This window comes from Physeter macrocephalus, chromosome 4 (genome assembly GCF_002837175.3).
Source record: "Physeter macrocephalus isolate SW-GA chromosome 4, ASM283717v5, whole genome shotgun sequence".
NCBI lineage: Eukaryota > Metazoa > Chordata > Mammalia > Artiodactyla > Physeteridae > Physeter > Physeter macrocephalus.
In genome coordinates, this window is record NC_041217.1 from 4,552,891 (window position 1) to 4,564,996 (window position 12,106).

A 12,106-nucleotide genomic window follows, 5' to 3' on the forward strand; every position below is an offset into this window, starting at 1 on the left:
TTTGTAGTAACACCATTTAAACATTGAAGTAATGTTTTTAAAATTTACAAATTACTTTTTACAACTGTAGTTTCTAATTTGAGGACTCAATTTGGAATATCAAAATACACTGATGGTATTCATTTAGTATTTTATCTAGTTTCCCCCGAAATATAAACTTAAAAAATAATTTTACTTAAGAGCTGAGCTTTCAGAGATTTGATAAATGTCCAAATTGGATACAACCCATTAGGCAAAAATTCCAATTTGTGAAATAGATGCTAGGAAGAAGTGCTCTGTTTTGTTTTTTTTTGTTTTTTTTCCTTTTGTTTTTTTGTTTTGTTTTTTTTTTTTTGTGGTACGCAGGCCTCTCACTGTTGTGGCCTCTCCCGTTGCGAAGCACAGGCTCCGGACGCGCAGGCTCAGCGGCCATGGCTCACGGGCCCAGCCGCTCCGCGGCATGTGGGATCCTCCCGGACCGGGGCACGAACCCGCGTCCCCTGCGTCGGCAGGCGGACTCTCAACCACTGCGCCACCAGGGAAGCCCGAAGTGCTCTGTTTTATATTACAGGCTTCCTGCATAAGGGACAAGGCTTAATGACAAACTGTTAGAAAACCATTTGAATTTCTAAGCAAATGATGATAGATGCTTGAAACTTGTCTTTTTTTAAAAAAAACCTTCTACTAGAGCAATTTAAACAATTATTTCTCATCAATAATATTTATATTTAACACATAGTGACCATACACATACAGCAGCAAAAGAACATACTGCATAAAAATAAAGGAACACTATTCTTGGTGATTGTTGGGGAGGATTAATACTGAATTTTAATCAGCAATTGTAAGGTGAACTAAAGGTCTCTGGGCATTTTGACTTCAAGGTTCTGAAAGGATTTTCCAGTTGCTTTGCTAACACTCTTTTAGTATAAGCTGTAGGTTAGTTTGTTGAAAATTACAACACTGCTATTGATTTATGTAAACATTATTTTCCTTTCAAGGTACGTATTTCACATTTTTTTCAAATCAACTTTAAAATTTATATCCAACAAAATTCAATCATTTTAAGAGTATAATTTAATGCATTTTAACAAATGTATGAAGTCATCTACCCACTACCATGCTAAGACTTAGAACATTCTATCACCCAAAGACTTGCTTTGTGCTCTTTCGCCATTATCCCCTCCTCTTGATCCTGGCTCCTGGCCATCAACAGATAGTTTGCCTTTTCAAGAATTTCACACAAATGGAATCATACAATATGGCCTTTTATGGCTGGCTTCTTTCACTTAGCATAGAGCTACTGAGATGTCTCCATGGTGTTGCAGGTACCAATGGTTTGTTCACTCTTACTGCTGAGTATATTGCATTGTGTGGATAGGAAACAACGTATTCATCTGATCTCCTGTCCAAGCACATTTGATTGTTTCAATTTTAGGGTCTTTATGAATGACACTGCTCTGTACATGTGAATGAGTACAAGTTACTGTGATGACACTTGTTTTCATTTCCTTGAATTAATACCTAGGGGTGGAATTTCTGGGTCACACGATAAGTGTGTAACCATCAGAACGTGGGAGTTTCAGTCGCTCCAATAATGTGGAGAAATTCATTTAGCTTCATTGGAGAAGAGTATATTCAAATCTTTGACCCATATTTGTATTGAGTTGTTTCTCTGATTACTGACTTGGGAAAAGTTTTTAAAATATATTCTGGCTTTATTCCCATGCTGTGGGCAACTGAATGCTCTCAGGGCTCCAGGTGCCACCAGGGAGGAGAGGGTGTGACTGCCTGCTTCTCCTCAACTACACAAAAGGAATCTCTGCTTGTTCTCTCCAGTCTGTGGATAGTGCTGACTAGATGTTGATACAAAATTCTTCAACCAGCACTCCTAGTTGATGTTCTCTGTGTAGTTTGAATTAGCACTCGAGACATGAAGGAGACAAGATGGCAGAGTAGAAGGACGTGAGCTCACCTCCTCTCACGAAAACATCAAAATCACAACTAACTGCTGAACAGCCATCAACAAAAAAAGATAATTTACATCCAAAGACAAAGAAGAAACCACAATGAGAAGACAGGAGAGGCGCTTTCGCAATATAATCAAATCCCATACCTGCTGTGCGTGTGACCCATAAACTGGAAAATAATTATATTGCAGAGGTTTTCCCACAGGAGTGAGAGTTCTGAACCCCATGTCAGGTCCCCAGCCTGGGGGTCTGGCACCAGGAGGAGGAACCCCAGAGCATTTGGCTTTGAAGGCCAGCAGGAGCTTCACAGGACTGGGGGAAAGAGAGCCTCCACTGTTGGAGGGGGCACACAAGATTTCACACGCACTGGGACCCAGCACAAACACTGATTGCATAGGAACCTGGGCTAGACCTACATGCAGGTCTTGGAGGGCCTCCTGGGGAAGTGGGGGGCAGCTGTGGCTCACAGTGGGGGCAGGGACACTAGTGGTGGAGGCCCCAGGAAATACTGATCAGCATGAGCTCTCCTAGATGGTGCCATTCGGGCACTGAGAACTGGCCCCACCCAACAGCTCACAGGCTCCAGTGCTGGGATGTCTCAGGCCAAACAACCAATAGGGTGGGAACACGGTGCCACCATCAGCAGACAGGCTGCCTAAAGTTGTACTGAGCTCACAGCTACCTCTAAACACATCCCTTGACAAGGCCCTGCTCGCCAGAGGGACCACAAGCAGCTCTACCCACCAGTGGGCAATCACCAGTCCCCTCCCACCAGGAAGCCTGCACAAGCCCCTGGACCAACTTCACCTACCAGGGGGCAGACACCAGATGCAAGAGGAACTAGGATCCAGCAGCCTGTGGAAATGAGACCACAAACACAGAAAGATAAACAAAATGAGGTGGCAGAGAAATATGTTCCAGACAAAGGAACAAGATAAAACCCTAGAAGAACAACTAAATGAAGTAGAGATAAGCAATCTATCTGAAAAAGAATTCAGAGTAATGATAGTAAAGATGATCCAAGATCTCAGAAACAGAATGGAGGCACAGACTGAGAAGATACAAATAATCTTTAACAAAGACCTAGAAGATTTAAAGAACAAGAAGATGAACAATACAATAACAGAAATGAAAAAATACACTAGAAGCAAACAATAGTAGAAAAAATGAGGCAGAAGAATGAATAAGTGAGCTGGAAGAAAACATGGTGAAAATCACTGCCATGGAAGAGAATAAAGAAAAAAGACTGAAAAGAAATGAGGACAGTCTCAAGACCTCTGGGACAACATTAAATGCACCAACATTTGCATTATAGGGGTCCCAGAAGGCGAAGAGAAAGGAACCGAGAAAATATTTGAAGAGATAATAGACAAAAACTTCCCTAACGTGGGAAAGGAAACACTCAGGTCCAGGAAGCTCAGAGAGTCCCACCCAGGATAAACCCAAGGAGGGACACACTGAGACACATATTAATTAACTTGACAAAAATTAAAGACAAAGAGAAAATATTAAAAGCAAAAAGGGAAAAGCAACAAATAACATGCAAGGGAATTCCCATATGGCTATCAGAGGATTTTTCAGCAGAAACTCTGCAGGCCAGGAGGTAGTGGCATTATATATTTAAAGTGATGAAAGGGAAAAACCTACAACCAAGAATAATTTACCCAAGAAGGCTCACATTCTGATTTCACAAAGAAATCAAAAGCTTTACAGACAAGAAAACGCTGAGAATTCAGCACCATCAAAGCAGCTTTACAACAAATCCTAATGAAACTTGTCTAGGCAGAAAGGAAAAGGCCACAACTAGAAACAAAAAAAATTACAATTGTAAAAGCTCACCAGTAAAGGCAAATATATAGGAAAGGAAGGAAATCACACACACACACACACACACACACACACACACAACCAGCAATCATGAGAAGAGGACAGCACAAATGCAGGATACTGGAAATGTATTTGAAATTAAGAGACCAGCAACTTAAAACAACCTTATTTATATAAAGACTGCTACATCAAAACCTCCTGGGAACCACAAACCAAAAATCTACACACAAAAAAGAAAAAGCAACCCAAACACAACACTAAAGATATACATCAAATAGAAAGAGAACAAAAGAGGAAGAGAAGAAAAAAACCTACAAAACCAAATCCTAAACATTAACAAAATGGCAATCGGAAAATACACATCAATAATTACCTTAAATGTAAATGGATAAAATGCTCCAACCAAAGGACAGACTGGCTGAATGGATACAAAAACAAGAACCGTATATATGCTGTCTACAAGAGACCCACCTCAGATCCAGGGACACATACAGATGGAAAGTGAAGGGATGGAAATAGGTATTCCATGAAAATGGAAAACAAAAGAAAGCTGGAGTAGCAACACTCATATCAGACAAAACAGACTTTAAAGTAAAGCCTGTTAGAAGAGACAAAGGACACTATGTAATGATCACAGTATTAATCCAAGAAGAAGATACAACAATCATAAATATATACAAACCCAACATAGAAGCACCACAATATATAAGGCAAATGCTAACAGTTCTAAAAGGAGAAATTGATAGTAACAGATTAATAGTGGGGGACTTTAACACCTCACTTACGCCAATGGACAGATCATTCATAGAGAAAATCAATAAGGAAACACAGGTCTTAAATGACACATTAGACCATGAGGACTTCATTGATATTTATAGAACATTCCATCTGAATGCACCTGAATACACATTCTTCTCAAATGCACATGGAACATTCTCCAGGATAGATCACATGTTGGCCACAAAGCAAGCCTCAGTAAATTTAAAACATTGAAATTATATCAAGCATCTTTTCTAAACACAACGGTATGAGACTATAAATCAACTTCAAGAAAAAAAAAATGCAAAAAACACAAACAAGAGGAGACTAAACAATATGTTATTAAACAACCAATGGGTCACCAAAGAAATCAAAGAGGAAATCAAAAAATACCTAGAGAAAAATGACAACACAAACATGACAATCCAAAATGTATTGGAGGCAGCAAAAGCAGTTCTAGGAGGGAAGTTTACAGCAATCCAATCTTACCTCAGGAAACAAGAAAAATCTCAAATAAACAAGCTAACCTTACACCTAAAGCAACTAGAGAAAGAAGAATAAACAAAACCCAAAGTTAGTAGAAGGAAAGAAATCATAAAGATCAGAGCAGATATAAATGAAATAGAGATGAAGAAAACAATAAAAAAGATCAATGAGGGACTTCCCTGGTAGTCCAGTGGCTAAGACCCCACCCTCCCAATGCAGAGGGCCCAGGTTCAATCCCTGGTCAGGGAACTAGACCTCACATGCTTCAACTAAGAGTTGGCATGCCGCAACTAAATAACCTGCATGCTGCAACTAAAGATCCCACATGCCACAACTAAAAGATCCTGCATGCCACAATGAAGATCCCACATGGGGCAGTGAAGATCACTCATGGGGCAATGAAGACTTGGTGCAGACAAATAAAAAAATGAAAAATCAATTTAACTAAAATCTGGTTCTTTGAAAAGATAAACAAAATTGATAATTTAAGCAGACTCATCAAGAAAAAAGGGAGAGGGCTCAAATCTATAAAACTATAAATGAAAAAGAAGTTACAACTGACACAATGGAAATACAAAGGATCATAAGAGACTACTACAAGCAACTATATGCCAATAAAATGAACAGCCTAGAAGAAATGGACAAATTCTTAGAAAGGTACAACCTCCCAAGACTGAACCAGGAAGAAACAGAAAATATGAACAGATCAATCACAAGTACCGAAATTGAATCTGTGATTTAAAAACTTACAACAAATAAAAGTCCAGGACCAGATGGCTTTAGAGGTGAATTCTATCAAACATTAGAGAAGAGTTAACACCTATCCTTCTGAAACTATCCCAAAAAATTGCAGAGGAAGGAACACTTCCAAGCTCATTCTATGAGGCCACCATCACCCTGATACCAAAACCAGACAAAGATACTACAAAAAAAAGAAAATTATAGGCCAATATCACTGATGAATATAGATGCAAAAATCCTCAACAGAATACTAGCAAACCAAATCCAACAATACATTAAAAGGATCGTACACCATGATCAATTGGGATTTATTCCAGGGATGCAAGGATTCTTCAATATCCTCAAACCAATCAGTGTGATTAACAATTTAACAAACTGAAGAATAAAAACCATATGAGCATGTCAATAGACGCAGAAAAATATTTTGACAAAATTCAACAACTTTTATGATAAAAACTATCCAGAAAGTTGGCACAGAGGGAACCTACCTCAACATAAAAAAGGTCATATATGAGAAACCCACAGCTAACATCATACTCAATGGCAAAAAGCTGAAAGCATTTCCTCTAAGATCAGGAACAAGACAAGGACGTCCACTCTTGCCACCCTTATTCAACATAGTTCTGGAAGTCCTAGCCATGGCAATCAGAGAAAAAAAGAAATAAAAGGAATACAAATTGGAAAAGAAGAAGTAAAACTGTCACTGTTTGTAGATGACATGATACTATACATAGAGAATATCCAGAAAGTTGGCACAGAGGGAACCTACCTCAACATAAAAAAGGTCATATATGAGAAACCCACAGCTAACATCATACTCAATGGCAAAAAGCTGAAAGCATTTCCTCTAAGATCAGGAACAAGACAAGGACGTCCACTCTTGCCACCCTTATTCAACATAGTTCTGGAAGTCCTAGCCATGGCAATCAGAGAAAAAAAGAAATAAAAGGACTCCAAGATGGAAAAGAAAAAGTAAAACTGTCACTGCTTGCAGATGCCATGATACTGTATATAGAAAATCCTAACTATGCTACCAGAAAACTACTAGACTTTCATGAATTTGGTAACTTTGCAGGATACAAAATTAATATACAGAAACCTGTTGCATTTCTATATACTAACAACAAAAGATCAGAAAAGAGAAATTAAGGAAACAATCCCATTTAGCACTGCATCAAAAGAATAAAATACCTAGGAATAAATCTACCTAAGGAGGCAAAAGACTTGTACTCTGAAAACTGTAAGATGTTGATGAAAGAAATCAAATATGACACAAACAGATGGAAATATATACCATGTTCTTGGATTGGAAGATTCAATGTCATCAAAATGACTATACTACCCAAGGCAATCTACAGATTCAGTGCAATCTCTATCAAATTACTAATGGCATTTTTCACAGAATTAGAACAAAAAAATTTACAATTTGTATGGGAATACAAAAGACCCCAAATAGCTAAAGCAATCTTGAGAAAGAAAAACAGAGCTGGAGGAATCAGGTTCCCTGACTTCAGACTACACTACAAAGCTAGCAAGAATATACAGTGGAGAAAAGACAGCCTCTTCAATAAGTGGTGCTGGGAAAACTGGACAGCTACATGTAAAAGAATGAAATCAGAACACTCCCTAACACTGTACACAAAAATAAACTCAAAATGAATTAAAACCTAAATGTAAGGCCAGATACTACAAAACTCTTAGAGGAAAACATAGGCAGAACACTCTTTGATATCAATTGCAGCAATATCTTTTTGGATCCACCTCCTAGAATAATGAAAATAAAAACAAAAATAAATAAATGGGACCTAATTAAACCTAAAAGCTTTTGCACAGCAAAAGAAACCATAAACAAAATGAAAAGAACCCAGAGAATGGGAGAAAATATTCGGACACAAAGCAACCAATAAGGCATTAATCTCCAAAATATACAAACAGCTCATGCAGCATTATATTAAAAAAACAAACAACCCAATCAAAAATGGGCAGAATATCTAAATAGACATTTCTCCAAAGAAGACATACAGATGGCCAGAAAGCACATGAAAAGATGCTGAACATCACTAATTATTAGATATATGTAAATCAAAACTACAATGAGATATCACCTCACACCAGTCAGAATAGCCATCATTAAAATGTCTACAAACAATAAATGCTGAAGAGGGTGTGTAGAAAAGGGGACCCTCCTACACTCTTGGTGGGAATGTAACTTGGTATAACCACTATGGAAAACAGTATGGAGCTTCCTTAAAAAACTAAAACTAGAGGTACCATATGATCCAGCAGTCCCATTCCTGTGCATATATCCAGAGAAAACCATAATTCAAAAAGATACATGCAACCCAATATTCATTACGGCACTATTTACAGTAGCCAAGACATGGAAGCAACCTAAAGCAACCTAAATGTCCATCGACAGAGGAATAAATAAAGAAGATGTGGTACATATACACAATGTAATATTACTCAGCCATAAAAAAGAATGAAATAATGCTATTTGCAGCAACATGGATGGACCTAGGGATTACCATACTAAATGAAGTTAGCCAGACAAAGACAAATATCATATATCACTTATATGTGGAATCTAAAAAGATGATACAAATGAACTTATTTGCAAAATAGAAAGAGACTCACAGACTTCGAAAACAAACTTATTGTTACCAAAGGGAAAAGGTGTGGGGAGTGATAAATTAGGAGTTTGGGATTAACATATACATGCTACTATATATAAAATAGATAATCAAGAAAGACTTGCTGTATAGCACAGGGAACTCTACTTAATATTCTGTAATAACCTATATGGGAAAAGAATCTGAAAAAGAATGGATATATTTATATGTATAACTGAATCACTTTGCTGTACACCTGAAACACAACATTGTAAATCAACTATACCCCGATATAAAATAAAAGTCAAATTAAAAAAATATATATTCTAGATAAAAGTTCCTTCTCAGATATGTTTTGCAAATCTTTTCTCCCAGTCTGCGGCTTGCCTTTTCATTTTCTTAATAGTGACTTTCAAAACTGTTTTTAACTTTGAGGCAGTCCAAAATTATCAGTTTTATCTTTCATGATATATGCTTTTTTTGTTCTATGAAATTGTTGCCTAACCAGAATGTCACTAGAATTTTCTTCTCTGTTTTCTTCTGGGTTATTTTTTTAGTGCTTGCAATTAGATATCTGATTTATCTTGAGTTAATTTTTATATATTGTGTGAAGTAATGGCCATGGTTCATTTTAATATCCATTTTTCACAACCATTATTGAATAGACTCTCCTTTCCCACACTGAATGTATAATATATTTTAAATAAATAGAGTATATTTGTATAGGTCTACGTATGGACTCTCCATTCTGATACACTGATCTATATGTCCATCCTTATAGCAAAACCACACTGTCTTGATGACACTAGCTTTATAGTAAGTCTTGAAATTGGATAGTATGAATCCTCCAGCTTTGTGATTCTTCAGTTTTTTTTTTTTTTTTTTTTTTTTTTGGTGGTATGCGGGCCTCCCTCTGTTGCGGCCTCTCCCGTTGCGGGGCACAGGCTCCGGACGCGCAGGCCCATTGGCCATGGCTCACGGGCCCAGCCGCTCCGCGGCACGTGGGATCTTCCCAGACCGGGGCGCAAACCGGGTTCCCCTGCATCGGCAGGCGGACGCGCAACCACTGCGCCACCAGGGAAGCCCGATTCTTCAGTTTTATGTTCAGTATTCTAGGTCTTTTGCCTTTCCCTTAGAAAAAAACTTTAGAACTTGTTTTTTCATACTACAAAATACCTTGCTGGGATTTTGATTGGAACTGGGTTTAATCTATAAATCAAGCTGTGTAAAATTAACATATTAAGAATATTGAGGCTTACAGTTAGTGAACATGGTATAGAGCTCCAAATATTTAGATCTTTAATTTTTCTCAGTAATGTTTTGTAACATTCAATGTATGGTACTGTACATATTTTGTTAAATTTATCCCTAATCATTTCATGTTTTTTGATGCTACTGGAAGTGGTTTCTTCCTAAAATATCAATTTCCAACTGTTCATTTTTAACATATAGACATACATATGTCTCTGAGGCTTTGCTGAGTTTTAATTCTTTATTTCAAATCTGTGTATATATATTTTGCACTTTATTACACTTGCTAATATCTACAGTACAATGTTTCATAGAAGTGAATATCCTTATTTTGTTCCTGATCTTAGGTGAAATTTATTCAGTCTTTCACCATTAAAGATGTTAGCTGTAGGGTTTTTTGTAGAAACACTTTACCAGGTTGAGGAAGTTTTTTTTATATTCCTAGTTTGCTGAGATTTCCTTTTTTTATTTTCATAAATGTGTGTTGAATATTGTAAAAAAATTTTCCCGTATCTATTGAGAAGATCATATGATTTTTCTTTTTTAGTCTATTAATATAGTTAATTATACTGCTTGATTTTTGAATGTTAATACAACTTTACACATCTAGGATCAACTGAACTTAGTGATTTAAAAAAATCTATTGCTGGATTAAATTTGCAAATATTTTGTTAAGATTTTTGGTATTTATGTTCATGAAGAATATTGGTATGTAATTTTCTCTAGTGCCTTTTATGGTTTCAGTAGTGTGTTAGCATAAGTCTCACAGAATGATTCAAGAAAATTTCCTCCTCATCTCGTTTCTGAAATATTTTGAGCAGAGTTGATATAATTTCTTCATGAAATGTTTGGTATCGTTCAGCAGTGAAGCCATTTAGGCCTGGAGTTTTCTTTAGGGGAAGCCTTTTGATATGAATTCAACTTCTTTAGTAGATATAGGGCTTTCTAAATACAGGGCTCTTCTGGTAATCTATCTATTTTTAAGTCAGCTTTTGTAATTTGTGCCTATGAAGATTTATGCTCATTTCATCTACGTGGTACATGTAGAGTTTTAGTCATGCCAAAATAAAAGCACATTACATAGTTTTCAGCATTCCAACAAGTTCCAAGTGTACAGAACAATATTGTCTCCTACATGCATATTGTTGTGCCCAGATTCCTAGAATGTCCCCATTTAGCACAACTAAAACTACCTGCACAAACAACAACTCCCCACTGCCCTCATCACCACCACCACCAGATGCTGGCAACCACCATTCTACTTTCTGTTTCTATGAGTTTGTCTACTTTAGATACCACATCTAAGTGGCATCATGAAGTACTTGTCTTTCTATGCCTGGCTTATTTCACTTAACATAGTGTCCTCAAAATTCAACCATGTTACCAGATACTGCAGAATTTCCTTCTTTTTAAAGGTTGAATTGTATTCCACTTTTTATATGCCACATTTTCTTTATCCAGTCATCTGTTGATGGACATTTAAGTTATTTTCACATCTTGGATATTGTGAATAATACTGCTATGAATATAAGAGTGGTAATACCTCTTTGAGATTCCAATTTCAATACTTTTGGATAAATACCCAGAAGTGGGATTGCTGAATTATTCAGTAGTTCTATTTTTAATTTTTTTGAGGAACTTCCATTCTGTTTTCCATGGTGGCTGCACCATATTGCATTTCTACCAATGGTATGCAAGGATTCCTATTTCTCCACATCCTCACTAACATTTGTTGTTGTTGTTTTTAATAGCCATCCTAAAGGTGTAAGGTAATATATCATTGTGGTTTTGATTGCATTCCCCTGATGATTAATGGCATTCAACCGTTTTTCATATAACCTTTGGCCATTTTTATATTTTCTTTCAAGAAACATTTATTCAAGTCCATTTTAAAATTGAGGTTTTTTTTTTAAACTATTGAGTTGTAAGGGTTTCTTATATATTTTGGAGAATAAACCCTTATCGAATGTATGGGATTAACCAGTCTACTGGTTTTTGGGTTTTTTTTCCCTTGCTTTTAGTATCATAGCCATGAAATCACTGCCAAGACCAATGTCATAAAGCTTTTTTCCTTATTTCTTCTTCTAGGTGTTTTTACAGTTTCAGGTATTATGTTTAGATGTTTAATGCATTTTGAGTTGATTTTTGTGTATGATGTAAGATAAGGATCCAATTTCTCTCTTTTATATGTGGATATCCGGTTTTTCCAGAATGATTTGTTGAAGTCAATCCTTTTCCCAATGTGCATTCTTAGCACCCTTGTCAGTGATCAGTTGACTGTATGTGCTTAGGTTTATTTGTGGCTTTTTATTCTGTTCCATTGGTCTATATGACTTATGCCAGTACCATATGGTTTTAACTATGGTAGCTTTGTAATATATTTTAAAATCTGGAAATGTGAGGCCTTTGGTTTTGTTTTTTCTCAAGATTGTTTTGGCTGTTCAGGGTACTTTGACATTCCATATGAATGTTAGCATTGTT